The sequence below is a fragment of the Vigna unguiculata genome, chromosome 3 (genome assembly GCF_004118075.2).
Source record: "Vigna unguiculata cultivar IT97K-499-35 chromosome 3, ASM411807v1, whole genome shotgun sequence".
Lineage (NCBI taxonomy): Eukaryota > Viridiplantae > Streptophyta > Magnoliopsida > Fabales > Fabaceae > Vigna > Vigna unguiculata.
Window position 1 is genome coordinate 29,748,311 of NC_040281.1, and position 14,926 is coordinate 29,763,236.

Genomic DNA, 14,926 nt, shown 5'->3' on the forward strand with positions numbered 1-14,926 from the left:
TTTCTAAAGTTTAGGGACCAAAATGTATCGAAGTTTCAGACAGTAATGAATTCCAATTTTGAGTCAAAGTTTGGGAACTAAAAACATACTTAACCCTTTTGTTAATTATTACATTTGTTCAAAATAGAACAATATTGTCTCTTTCCAATTTGACACCAAATTTATCATTTGTATAAATATTATATTGATATTTTTTTATTAAAAATGAATTTTTAACATATTACATTGTTCCTGCAGAGAACAAATAAGATGAGTTAGGCACAAGTAGCACCTTACCATGTAGTCCGCTATCTCTTCAGTTGGTCTCTCCCTGGTTGATACATGTCAGCTTGAACCCAGGAGGGGTTACCTGTAGAAGGGTCTCCGAAGCTCAAGTAAGTCAAAGCTCTCAGAAAGTCAAATTAGAGATTAATGAATGCGTACCTTTAATTCGTGGGGTCCATGCGTATTTATAGAGCATTAATGATGTTCGTTTATCCAATGGGCCGGGCCATGGCTTGGGCCCAGCCTGGGTTATGAGTGGGCCTGGGCCCTAACCCAGGCCTCTAAGGTTCATCGAACACGGGGACCTCCATTTTACTAAGTCTTCGAGAGCGGTCTGATCCGTTTACTTCTTGGCTTGTCAGATGTCGTCCTTGGCCGCGCACTATCCGTGTCGGCCATTTTGTTGTTACTTTAGCCTTTGTTCAGTTAAGTTCGAGACCATGGCGGCCCAGGTCGTGTACTTGGGTTGTCTCTGGCATGTTGTGAGGTTTATCATTTATATGGTTAAATTGACCAGGTCCAGTATAAGTTAGACTGACTCAGCCTAGGTTGAGCACTTGGCTGCTTTGATTGAGTTTGGTTAGGTGTGGTACACCAGTCCCCCAGCCTTCTCCGATAGGAGTTGTCGGTCAAGGGTGATATGTGTTGGTATGCTAACGGAACCGGCTAGGTGTGATACACCAGTCCCTCAGCCTTTAAGTGTGATGAACAATGTTAAGGCTAAAAAAGTGGTAACCGTCTGAAGGTAGGTGAGGGGGTGTCAGGGGTCAAATCAACACGTTTTGGCGCCGCCGTTTTTAAAGGTCGAATCTTTCGCAATGATGGTGTCGATTGGTCTGGGGTATTATTTTGGCGGGAAAAGTTTTTGTCGTTTGGGATTGTGGACTATAGATATAGGTTTCAAAACAGGGGAAGGGCTACTTGGTTCATTTACGAGAGTTTTGCATTCAGAGGTCTTGTGTGCGCATCATAGTGTCCGACTAGTTCCCAAATTCAGCCGACATCTTCCCGTAAAAACGAAAACAGGTATGTCTAGTAGCGATAGCATATCGTTATCTATGTCTAGTAGTAGTGAGAGTACTGAGTCGGAGAGAAGTAAGAGTAGACGATTTGACAAAGAGGGTACAAGTTCTGGGGTAGTGACAAGTGGGATTCCAATGGAGACTGTAAGGGAGGTTCGAGAAGATCCCCCCGAAGAGTTGGCAGAAAGTGACTGGCCGGCAAAAGGTGGCTATGGGTGGGCGGCTGCCGACGTCCGCAGCCAATCATCCCTGTTCCTGTGGTCCCGTCTACTGAACTCTTGGTTAAACTACACACCTGTAGTCTCCAAGGGTGTCAGTGGGGACATTGTTTCCCTATAGAGGGTTAGTGCCATCAATCGGGTATGCCATGGGCAGGAGGGGGCTACCGAGAAGTTTTTCTACATGTATATGTGTCATTTCTCTCAACTTCATGTGCGATTGCCGTTAGACGACTTCACTATGGGCGTATTGCGGGCGTTGAATGTGGCACCTACACAGCTGCATCCGAATAGCTGGGCCTACTTGCAAGCCTTTCGCATCCTGTGCCAATCCTTGTATTTGGAGCCCACTCCTTATGCTTTTTTATATTTTTACGATACCAGACCCCGGCAGCCGACTACTTGGTTATCTTTGATAAGTCGGCCCAATATCAGCAGACTGGATGCCTTTTCCCAGTCTTTCAAGCATTTCAAAGACGGGTACTTCAAGGTTGTCGTCAAGGAAGGAGGCAAAGCTCATTTTTTCAATGCAGATGGGAGTACCAAGTTTCCCTTTAGTTTGACCAGCAATCCCTCTCGGTATAAAGACATGGGGATGGAGGAGTTGTCGACTGGTGATAAGGAGGTGGTGGGGATGTTGTTGAAGTTTATTGATAAGTTGCCCACTAAGGGCCTAGTTAGAGCTTATAATTCGGTGCATCTGATAATAGATATCGAAGGTATCTGTTTGTTACTTAAACTGTGTTAATAATTCTAAGTTGTTTTGATCCAAATTGTAATGTATCATATTAGGGCATATGGCGCAATCTAGAAAGAAGAACTTAGCGCTTTTCCAAACACTGAGGAAGGAGATGGCCGCTAAGGCCAAGGCAGCTAGGAAGACTGATGTTCCCAACTTGCAAGACTCCGTGGTGAAGGTGCATGTGCACGGCGGGACGAAGAAGAGGGCTGAGTTACCACCTCGACCCGGGAAGGGAAAAGACGTGAAGAAGGTAAGGGCGGTCCTGCTCGGAACGGGGTCGGTTAGTGGGGCAGGATCGGCCAGTGGCGAGAAGGGGCCGGAATCTGGGTTGATCGAGCTGCCATAAATATCTATGAGGAAGGACATTTCGATTACCCTCCCAGATACCATTTTGAATTCTATTGATGGCATGGATGTGGACCACCTTGTGAGGACAATGGTGGAGTTTGGGAGCAAGGCTTTAGTTTTGAGTCAGCGCGTGGGGTCCCTTTATAGGAGAGAAGTGAAGGAGAGGGGCCGGGAAAAGGTGGAGGAGTTGCAGGGGAAGGTGGATAAGCTGGAGGAGGAAAAGGCTGCGTTGGAGAAGGCAAAGGAAAGTTGGGAAGCGTAGAGAAAAAGGTTGGCAACATGGAGGGTTTGTTGCTTGGATTCTGAGGAAAAGTTGAATAAAAGGATAGGGGAATTGGAAGAGGACTACGATGACTTGAAGGACAAGTATGATGGAGCTGTTGGTGAGCTGGATGTTCTGAAGAATAGCATCATACAGGAACACATCAATGGTTTTGAGAAGGGGTTGCGTCAAGCGGCTTTTTTCCATCAAGACATGGACGTAACAGATTCGAGGTTCGATGTGAATAAGGATGTTATTGACGGGAAGCTGGTCCAAGAGGATGAGGACAATGGGAATGAGGAGGCGCAGGAGAAGGTGGCGGAGGAGGAGAAGAAGGCGGGCGATTCCGAGGATACACCTGTCCCCACAGACTAGGATTTTGGTCTTAACTGATTTAAGAATATTATTTGAGCTTGTCTGTAATATTTGGTACATTTAGCTACATTGGTACATTACTGCACTTGTGTTTAAATGCGATTAAGATTCTACATGTTATTATGTATGTTGTGTTTTGTTTATATGGGGTGTATGCGTGTCGCGGTAAGTCACAAGATAAGGGTGTTCGACCCAGGCCGCTTACTTGGGGTAAGGGTAGGGAACTTAAACGAATTAAGCACAAGATAAGGGTGTTCGACCCAGGCCGCTTACTTGGGGTAAGGGTGGGGAACTTAAACGAATTAAGCACAAGATAAGGGTGTTCGACCCAGGTCGCTTACTTAGGGTAAGGGTGGGGAACTTAGGGAAAAAAGACACGGTGAAGAAAAAGAGTACACCCGGGGTTACAAGTATTGGTTCGATTACAATACACATTCAGCTGAAGTAGAACATGAGGTGGGATACATTCCAAGTGTTGGGAATCTCTTCCTAGATAATTGTTCTAGGCGATAAGCTCCTCCTCCTGCATCTTCGCATATGCGGTACGGGCCGTCCCAATTGGCGGAGAACTTGTCATCCTTCTTTCTAGCACTGTTGGCCATTCTCCATACTAGGTCCCCGATGACGAATGATCGTGGACATAGATTTGCATTATATTTCCTGGCAGCTCGTTGTTTGGCAGCTAAATTGCGTATCTGGGCTTTTTCTCTAAGTTCGGGTAGAAGGTCGAGATGTAAGGCCATGTTTTGGTGATTGTGGGTTGGGTCGTATAGTTCTCGGCGTAGGGATGGTTCGCCAATTTCTACTGGAATCATGGCGTCTGCGCCGTAGACTAGGCTGAATGGGGATTCGTTTGTTGATGATTAGGGGGTGCATCTGTAAGCCCGTAGTACTTTTATTAACTCTTCAGGCCATCGGCCTTTTGCGGTATCCAATCTCTTGCGCAGCTCCACGAGGATAACTTTATTTGCCGCCTCTGCTTGTCCATTGGTTTGTCGATGTTCTACAGAACTTGTGATGGGCTTGATGCCTAGGCCAGTGTAGAATTTGGCTAACTCTTTGTCAATAAATTGTCGGCCATTGTTTGTGATGATGGTATGTGGTACACCATATCTGCATATAATGTCCTTCCACACAAATTGTTGAACTTGTTGGGCCGTGATGGTATTTAGTGGCTTGGCTTCGATCCATTTAGTAAAATAATCGACGGCTACAATTAGGAATTTTACCTGCCCCTTGCCAGGTGAAAAGAGGCCGAGAATGTCCATTCCCCACTTAGCGAATGGCCATGGGGACAGTATGTGGTGTAGTTGTTCTTGTTTCTGGTGAATAAGGTTGCCATGTTTCTGACATGGCTTGCATTTCCTGACATGATCCTGGCAGTCTGCTTCTATGGTCGGCCAGAAGTACCCGGCTCTAAGAACTCTGGTAGCCATGGTGCGTGCACCGGAATGATAACCACAGATACCTTTGTGTAGCTCTTTGATGATATATTGGGCTTGCACGTTATATTTGAGTCGGTTTTGCACGTTAATCTCTTGACGCCTACCTCGCGGTCTAGGGAAAGGCCAACGAGGATGGCTTCGTATTCGGCTTGGTTATTTGACGTTTTGAAAGTAAAGTGAAGGGATTTTTCAATGAGGATGTCGTTGGGGCTTTCTAAGACGATGTCGGCGCCGACACCCCTTGGATTTGAGGAACCATCTACATGAAGTGTCCACTGGTCCTCTATAGGTGTTTGTTGTAGGTCATTGATGAAGTCTAAGAGACACTGGGCTTTGATGGGGCCGTGGGGTTCATAGCGGATGTTGAATTCTGATAGTTCCACGGCCTATGATGACATGTGATATCGCTGTCGTTAGGCGATCAAATTACCACTACTTTAGCAACTTCAGTATTGCCAGTTAGTAGTGAACAAAATAGTTAGGGTTAAGATAACCCTGAGTCGTCTCACAACGAATACGGAATTGATCTCAAATATTTGATTCTTAAAAATGCAATTAAAACTAGCAACTATAAAAATAGGGGGATTTTGATGTGCAAAGAAAATGACACGGAAGATTGTAAACACAGTAATAGTAAATAGATCAATTCCACTGCTTTTTCTAAATAAGATTCTTCATTGGTTATCTAGAGATTATTGTTAAATTAATTATTGTTGTTGATTTACAAATCAATCAATGTAAAGACTCAATTCATTTGTTGGCATCCTCACTTTTAATCAAAGTACAGTCTCAATTAAAAGTGAGAATTGTTAGATTGTCCATAGTAAATTCAATCAAAGTACAGTCTCAATTAATTTTACTATGCCTAATCATGTCTATTCCTTTGTTTCTTTACCAAATAGAAAACTTAATTAATCAAAGTAAAGTCTTGACTAATTTTAGTTAAAGTAGTTACCTCTAATCAAATTAAAGTCTCAATTATTGGCAAAAACTTATTTAATCAAATGAAAGTTTCTAAACAAAATCAAAGTAAAGTCTCAATTTAATTTAAAAACCTTTTAACTCATATGATTAGCATGCATGTAGATTTAAAATCATTATTTTCTATTCGATTAAGAAGCAAAGGACATAGATAAACAAAAACCACAACAATAATCAAAATAACAAAACATATAAATTCATCTAACCTCAGAATCCAGTTAAGAAATTACAGTGGAATCAACCCTAAAATCTTAGCCCTCCATGGCTTTGATGGAATACATGATAATATGATGAAGGAAAGAAAATAAAAAGAAAAGAGAGAATGAGAGATGTGATGGACGACGGAGTCTGCCAAAACTAGAGAGTTCTAAGTGTCTTCGTTGTAAGTTGTAAGTTCCCCCGCTTTTGCTCCCTTAAGTCTCTTTATATAGGCTTCCACTGGACTTTGGGCTTTATCTGTCAGTTGCTAAAATCTTTTATTTTTATTTAATTAATTAGCAACTTAATTCCTGTCCAATTTCCAATTCTGCCCCTCTCATTTAACACATATTTGCAGTTTTGACCAGAGTTGACTGTTGACTTTGACCAGTTGACCAGAGTTGACCAGTTGACTAGAATTGACCAGTTTGACTGTCCTATCAGATGCTGACACGGGGCGCAGAGTACTCTCTCTCTCCAGAATTAGGGTTTGCTGCTCCTTCCTCCTTCCTCCCTTGGCTGTGCGTGACGGCGCGGTTGACGGCAATGGCGGCTGCTCTGGCGGGCGTGGTGGTGCTGCTGCGTCATGGTCCATGAAGAAAAGATGGTGGCTGAACTGTGGTGGTGCGGTGCAGATGCTGTAATGGAGGCGCGCCAGTTTGCTTCGCGGAGGTGTGCGGAGCTGCGCAGGTTCGCGCTGGCGGTGTGCGACGGTGTTGCGGTGGTTGCCGTGGCTGCTGTAGAGATGGTGAAGTTGCGATGGAGATGCGCTGGTGGCGGCTGCCATGGTGATGGAAGGAGATGGAGGCTAGGGTTTGGGAGGTTGAAGGTGATGACGTGGCAACATGTTATTGGCTGAATTTTGAGTTGCTAGATCATGACACATGTCTTTATCTGATTGGTTAATTTAATAAGTGGAGGATTGTCACATGGCATGATCTGAGTGAGTTGGGTTTAAGTGGTAGGAGGGGTGCAACTTAGTGAAAACTGGGGGTGCAGAACAGGTTTTTTGTGGTCCACTTGCAGGAGGAGTGCGCAAATAAAATCTGGGGGTGCATTTAGCTCCTGATTTATTCTTTTCCAGAATTTCTGGATTTTTGGACTTATTTTGTAACTTTGAATATTTCAAAATCACACTATTAATTGACCAAAAATAAATTCCAGCTGCATTAACAAACGTTAGAATATCCAATAATATTTTATGCAATTAAAATCAATTTTTACGCCACTTTTACCAAACTTACTCAATAAATCCAATAATCACAAATCCTAATTAAATCAATCTTTAAGCATAGAAAATTCAATTAAATCTCCAAATTTAAATATTAAATGAGGGCAAAAATCTGAACTCATCACACACCCACACTTATCCTTTTGCACTCCTGGGCAAAATTGAACAATTTCAAAACTTTATTCTGAGGTCTTTTATTCCATATTTTCAGTGGATTAAAGAAATGAATACAAATGGAAACAGATCAATCTTCTAGAAATCATGTTGTCATGCACAAACAAATGGATAAAATTCTGTTTTTCACACATGAGTTAATCTTTTGAGTTTACAAGATAATCAAATATGAAAGAGAAACACTCAAGTTAAATGTATATTTTCTCACCAAAATTCGCTCAAGTGTTTTGGCTTATGTTCTCACTCAAAATACCCATGCAAGTAAACACTCTTAATGCTTAGCAAGACTCTAATATTCACAGCTTTCAGAAAACATGCATTCAAAAATCATGAGGACTTTTCACAGGTTATAATGAGGCCAAGGCAAAGGTAGGAAAAACTTTAGGATTTGTGTGTTTTTGAAATAGTAAGGAAGAAAGAGTTATGGAGCATAGTTTCAAAAACAATCTCTTTTTTTTTTCTTTGGTTTTTTTTCTCTTTTATCCTTTGTTGCTCTTTTTCAGACAACAATCATTACAACACTATGTCATCAACAATTATTTTCCTTTTGCCATTTTTATAATTTTGTGGGGGAAATACTCACCCCCACACTTTATTCCTCAACCAATCTCAACATAATCCACTAGCTCCTTCTTTCTCCCTAAGGTAAGGAAAAACATGGCCTTTTTCTTTTTAAGATTTAGCAATATGCTCAAAACAAGAAAAAGAGGTTTGAGCTCAAGGGGCTGCCAATGGATCAATGTCATGGTTAGCTTATTTGGCCAAGTAGCTAAAAACAAGAAATGCCTCAGTCATATCAAATCATGCATGTTCACCTAAGATGCAAAACAACAGAATCAAGCTAAACATTTGAGTACCAACAAGACATGAGCAAGTCACACAAGAAAAATAGGAATGACACATGGTAGTTCATCCTTACAATAAAGCTCAAAACTCACAAGGTCAAAAACTCTTTCACAAAAGATTTATTCCAGAAACTCTCACATCAACTCAATCAGTAAATCACAGAAACAATCCATTCATAGCACATGACTCTTATTTTCCAAGAATTATGATCGTTCCAATTAGTAAATCAAATCCCAAAAATCCAATGTCAATATGTTTTATTGAAAACTTTTTTTTTAATAAAAACAAATAGAAAACAAAATTTAGAAAAGAAAGAAAACAAAAATAGAAAACAAAATCAGAAAAGGGGGAAATCTCCCCACACCCCCACACTTTATCCATGCATTGTCCTCAATGTATTCAATATGTATAAAATGCAAAGAAAAAGTATGAAGTGTACTTACCTCCTCAAGGTGGAAGGTATGAGGGAGAAGTCAAGTTCATCCCATCCATCGTCTTATTCAGCATATCTTGATTTTCATTGAATATCCGAAGACGATGCCCATTAACTTTAAAAGTTCTTGCTGAAGATTCTTCCTTGATCTCCACCGCTCCATAAGGGAAGACTTCTGTAACAATGTATGGTCCTTCCCAAGTAGAGCGCAACTTACCACTCATGTGACCAAGTTTGGATTTGTATAGTAATACCTTCTGGCCTACCTTGAAATCCTTTCTAGCCACAAGCTTTTGGTCATGGAACTTCTTGGTTTTCTCTTTGTAGAACTTTGAATTTTCATAGGCTGCAAGCCTAATCTCCTCTAGTTCTTGCAACTGAAGTTTTCGCTCATTTCCTGCTTTTTCCAAATCCAAGTTGCATGCTTTCACGGCCCAATAGGCCCGATGTTCAATCTCCACAGGTAAATGACAAGCCTTTCCAAAAACCACCCTGAAAGGTGACATACCTATAGGTGTTTTGTAGGCTGTCCTGCGTGCCCAAAGTGCATCATCCAATCTTGTGGCCCAATCCTTTCGACTAGGCTTCACTACTTTCTCTAGTATCTTTTTATCTCCCTGTTAGAGATCTCTGCTTGCCCATTAGTTTGGGGGTGATATGGTGTAGCAATGCGATGTGTCACCCCATACTTCTTCAACATGTTCTCAAGTAGCCTATTACAGAAATGAGTCCCCTGGTCACTGATGGTGGCCCGTGGTATCCCAAATCTGCAGAAAATGTTAGACCTGACAAAACTCATAACAACTCGAGAATCATTAGTCCTTGTAGCTATGGCTTCCACCCATTTGGAGACATAGTCTATAGCAAGCAAAATATAAGAAAACCCAAAAGAAGGAGGAAAATGACCCATAAAATCAATACCTCACAATATAGCATGGGTTGTTGAGGCATTTCATCCCTTCTTGTAATGGATCTGGCTGCCCTTTGACACTGATGAATTAAATATAAAAGTTCTTAAATCCTTGAACAGGACTTGGCAGCCTAAGGTGACAGCCATCACGGAGTCACAAAATCTTGCGACAATGACGATGGCGGCTCTGTTTGGAAAGCTGAGAGAACATGAGCTTGAACTAGGCAGATTAAATGATGAAGAAGATATTGGAAGAAAGAAGAACATAGCCTTTAAAACCGAAGTGGTTAAAGGCAAACGACAAAAGGAAAAAGAAGATTCAGATGATGATGAAAATCTTAGTCTTATGATTAAGAAATTTACAAAATTCATGAAAGCAAAAGGTAAAAATCAATTCAAAAACAACAAGAAGGATATTCAAGGATCATCCTCAAATTTCAAATGCTATGGGTGTGGAGAATCTGGACACGTCAAAGCTGATTGCCCAAATTCAAAGAAAAGTGAAGAAAAGAAGGGTAGAAAATTCTTCAAAAAGAAAGCATACATAGCTTGGGAAGACAATGCCTCATAGCTTGGGAAGACAATGCCTCAAGCCTCAAGCAAATCTATGTCTGATGGCCAATCATGATGATTCTGATAGTGAGGTAAATTCTACTTGCCACGAAAATGATTATGATGATTTGTATGACGCCTTTCAACAATTGCTTATTAAATCTAGTAAATTGGATACTGCTCATAAAAAGTTAAAATCTGATTTTAAAGATTTGCAAAGTAAATTTGAAAAATCACTTGAAGAAGAAGAATTTTTGAAAAATAAAATTTCAAATTTAGAAAATAAAGAAACTGTTGAATGTGCTTCATGCAAAAGTTACATGTTTGATATATGTATTTTGGAAAAACATCTCGCAGATGCTTTAGAAAATAAAAATTGTGAAAAGTTTAAAATCAAGAAAAATCCAAATAAGACCAAGCATGCTCATAATCATAGTTTTAAAAATAAAACTAAAAGAACTCGTAGAGTTTGGGTAGAAAAAGGAACATATCATTCTATAAATACATATGCATGTACTACTACATGTTTTTATTGCATGAAAAAGGGTCATACTTCAAACAAATGCAATATCAAACATCTTGGTGTTCCTAATAAGAAATATATTTGGGTTCCTGTTCATAAGTAGATATTTTTTCTAACCCCAAGGACCCAAACAAGTTGTTGGGGACCTAAATGAATTGTTTCCTTATTTTGCAGATGACTTCTAAATCCAGAAGATCAATGTGGTATCTTGACAGTGGTTGTTCAAGACACATGATTGGAGATAAAAAGAAGTTTAAGAACTTTAAAAAGAAGGAACAAGATTTTGTCACTTATGGGGATAACAACAAAGGAAAAATACTTGGAACGGGTGATGTAGGTGGAGGAAATACTTTGGAGATCAAGGATGTACTGTATGTGGAAGGACTAAAACACAATCTTCTCAGTATAAGCCAATTATGTGATAAAGGACTCAAAGTAATATTTGAGAGTGACTACTGCACTATTCATCAAAAGGACTCCAAGAAGTAGCATTAAAAGGTATGAGACACAATAATATTTACTTAATTGATCTTGATACTGCATCATCTAGTGATATAACTTGTTTGGTTGTTAAAGAAGAAAATCCTTGGTTATGGCATAAACGAGCTGCTCATATTAACATGCAACAATTAAACAAACTAATTTCCAAAGAATTAGTAATTGGATTACCAAAAATAAAGTTTGAAAAAGATAAACTATGTGATGCATGTCAAAAAGGAAAACAAGTAAAATCTTCATTTCATTCAAAAAATGTAATTTCTACATCAAAACCTTTAGAACTTTTGCATATGGATTTATTTGGCCCTTCAAGGACAAAAAGCTTTGGAGGAAATTATTATGCTCTTGTTATTGTTGATGATTACTCACGATATACATGGACTTTCTTTCTCACACTAAAAAGTGAGGCATTCAAAGCTTTTAAAAAATTTGCAAAAGCTGTTCAAAATGAAAAAGATTTGAAAATTAAAGTTTTAAGAAGCGACCATGGTGGAGAATTTCAAAATGAATTATTTGAAAACTTTTGTGAAGAAAACGGAATTATGCATAATTTTTCTGCACCTAGAACTCCACAACAAAATGGAGTTGTAGAAAGGAAAAATAGATCTTTAGAAGAATTAGCTCGCACCATGTTGAACGAATATGATGTGCCTAAATATTTTTGGGCTGATGCTGTGAGCACTGCTTGTTATGTATTAAATAGAATGCTCATTAGACCAATTTTAAAGGTTACCCCCTATGAATTGTTTAAAGGAAGAAAGCCTAATGTAGCACATTTAAAAATATTTGGATGCAAATGCTTTGTTCTGAATAACGGAAAAGAAAATTTGGGTAAATTTGATTCTAAAGCTGATGAAGCTATTTTCTTAGGTTATTCATTAACTAGTAAAGCCTATAGGATTTTTAATAGAAGAACCTTGAATATGGAAGAATCTGTGCATATTGTTTTTGATGAAATTGTGGACCTTGAGGAGAACCCTCTTGAGTCAAATAAAACAAATGCAGGTGATGAAGAATATTTCAAAGAAGCCCTTGATGAGATGTATCTAAATGAAAATCCACTGACTGAACCTGAAGATCTTGCCAAAAGCTGGAAATCACCTAGAGGATTATCTCTGGAAAATGTCATTGGAGATATATCAAAGGGAGTTGTTACTAGAAATATGTCAAATTTCTGTATGACTGTTGCCTTTGTTTCACAGATAGAACCCAAAAGTATAGACGAAGCTCTTCAAGATGATCAATGGTGCATTGCAATGCAAGAAGAGCTGAATCAATTTGAAAGGAATGAAGTTTGGGAACTCATTCCTAGGGATGATTCACACCAAGTAATAGGAACAAAATGGGTGTTCAGAAACAAGCTGGATGAGGATGGAAACATCACTAAAAACAAAGCCAGACTTGTAGCAAAGGGATACAGACAAGAAGAAGGTATAAACTATGATGAGACTTATGCTCCAGTTGCCAGGTTAGAAGCTATACGCTTACTTCTTGCCTATGCTTCTCTCATGAAATTCAAACTATATCAGATGGATGTCAAAAGTGCTTTTTTAAATGGATTTATAAAAGAAAATGTGTATGTTGAACAACCACCTGGCTTTGAAAACTATAAGTTTCCTAATCACATTTATAAATTAAAGAAAGCATTGTATGGATTAAAACAAGCACCTAGATCTTGGTATGAACGATTAAGTACTTTTTTGTTAGAAAATGATTTTGAAAGAGGTAAAATTGATTTAACTCTGTTTATCAAAAGAGTAAATAAACATATTTTGCTAGCTCAGATTTATGTAGATGACATAATATTTGGGTCTACTGATAGTTCACTATGTAAAGGCTTTGCAAGCATAATGCAGGGAGAGTTTGAAATGTCAATGATGGGAGAGTTGACATTCTTTTTGGGTCTTCAAATTAATCAAATGGAAAATGGAACTTTCATTTCTCAATCTAAGTACTGCAAAGAAGTACTTAAGAAAGTTGGAATGGATACTGCTAAGGAAGCAAGTACTCCTATGGGAACCTCCTGCTACTTAGATAAAGATGAATCAGGAATAGAGGTAAATCAAACTATGTTTAGAGGCATGATAGGTTCTTTGTTGTATCTTACTGCTAGTAGGCCTGACATTATGCAATTTGTATGTGTGTGTGCTCGTTTTCAAGCCAATCCAAAAGAATCACATCTTACTGCAGTAAAAAGAATTTTAAAATACTTAAAAGGTACTGCATGTTTTGGACTATGGTATCCTTCAGGAGCGTCTCCTAATTTGATAGGTTATTCAGATGCTGATTATGGTGGTTGTAAAATAGATAGAAAAAGTACCAGTGGTACTTGTCACCTCTTAGGTAGTTCATTAGTCTCTTGGCACTCAAAGAAACAAGCTTGTGTGGCTTTGTCAACTACAGAGGCTGAATACATAGCAGCTGGAAATTGTTGTGCTCAAATCCTTTGGATGAAACAACAACTAGAAGACTATAATATCTTTTTAAATCACATACCTCTGAAATGTGATAATACTAGTGCTATTAATTTAACCAAAAATCCCATAATGCACTCTAGGACAAAGCATATTGAAATAAGACATCATTTCCTAAGAGACCACATTAATAAAGGAAATTGTGAAATAGAATATGTAGATACAAAGCATCAATTAGCTGATATCTTTACAAAACCTTTAGCTAAAGATAGATTTTATGAACTAAGAAGAGACTTAGGCATATTAGAGATCTCTTAAAATGCTAAAAATTCACAATCCTTAAAAAATCCGAAAAATAGCGTAAATAATCGATTACAAGTGTCAATAATCGATTATCAGACTCTCTTCAAAAATCCCAAAACATACTGGAATAATCGATTATTTTGGGTAATAATCGATTATCCTTAAAATCTCTTCCTAAAAATTCAAAAACATTTTGTAATAATCGATTATTCAGGGCCATAATCGATTATCCTTAATTCTGAGCCAAAAATCAAAACTCACTGGAATAATCGATTATCACTTAGGATAATCGATTATCAGCTCGTCAGACTTCATATTTTGCCCAGTTTATAAACCAATAATCGATTATCATCTTAGAATAATCGATTATTACACGTCGTTGGACCAACAAATTTCAAAAACTAGCCGTTGCAACGGCTAGATTTTCATCAAATCGCGTGTATATGGCCGTTGGAGTCTTCTCTCTATAAATATTAGCCATTTTTGTCACCAGAACACTCTTTTCTCTCCATCAACACTCAAAACCCTCTCCTTTTCTCATTTTCTCACAAAACTCTCAAAGGATTCCCTCTCTTTTACCTAAACCATGGCTGAATCCTCTAGGAGAAAAATTCCTACACGCAGAAGGACTGCATCTCATGCCTCTCATCCCTCAACTGCACCAAGAACAGCCTCCATTGAAGGATGGATTTCGGATGAAGAAAGACGTTCTGAATTCATCACACTATGGAAAGACAAACCCCTCATCACTCCAAAATTCATCCAGTCTCAATGGTTTGTAAATCGCCATTTCACCATTCAAAACTTTCTGGCTGAACAAGGTGTGAAATTCTTCACAAAGATGCAAGGCACTTACTGTCCAGATTTGGTTCGAGCCTTTTATTTCAACTACAAATTCAGAGATGGAGTTGGGTTCACAAAAGTGAAAGGTATCGACATCATTTTAGATGATGATATTTGGGAAAATGTTGCACAATTTCCCATTCATGATGGCACATCTCCCATTCTCACGGCTGGCATAGAAGGGTTCAACAGAATTTTTGCATATAGATCCTTTATGCGACGCCCAGATCAAGAAATTGGCTGTCAATTACTAGCTGGACCTCTCAAAATCAACGAGCGTCTACTTCACTATCTCATTGTTTGGATTTTATGTCCACGTGGTACAAATCACGCACAGTGCAGTG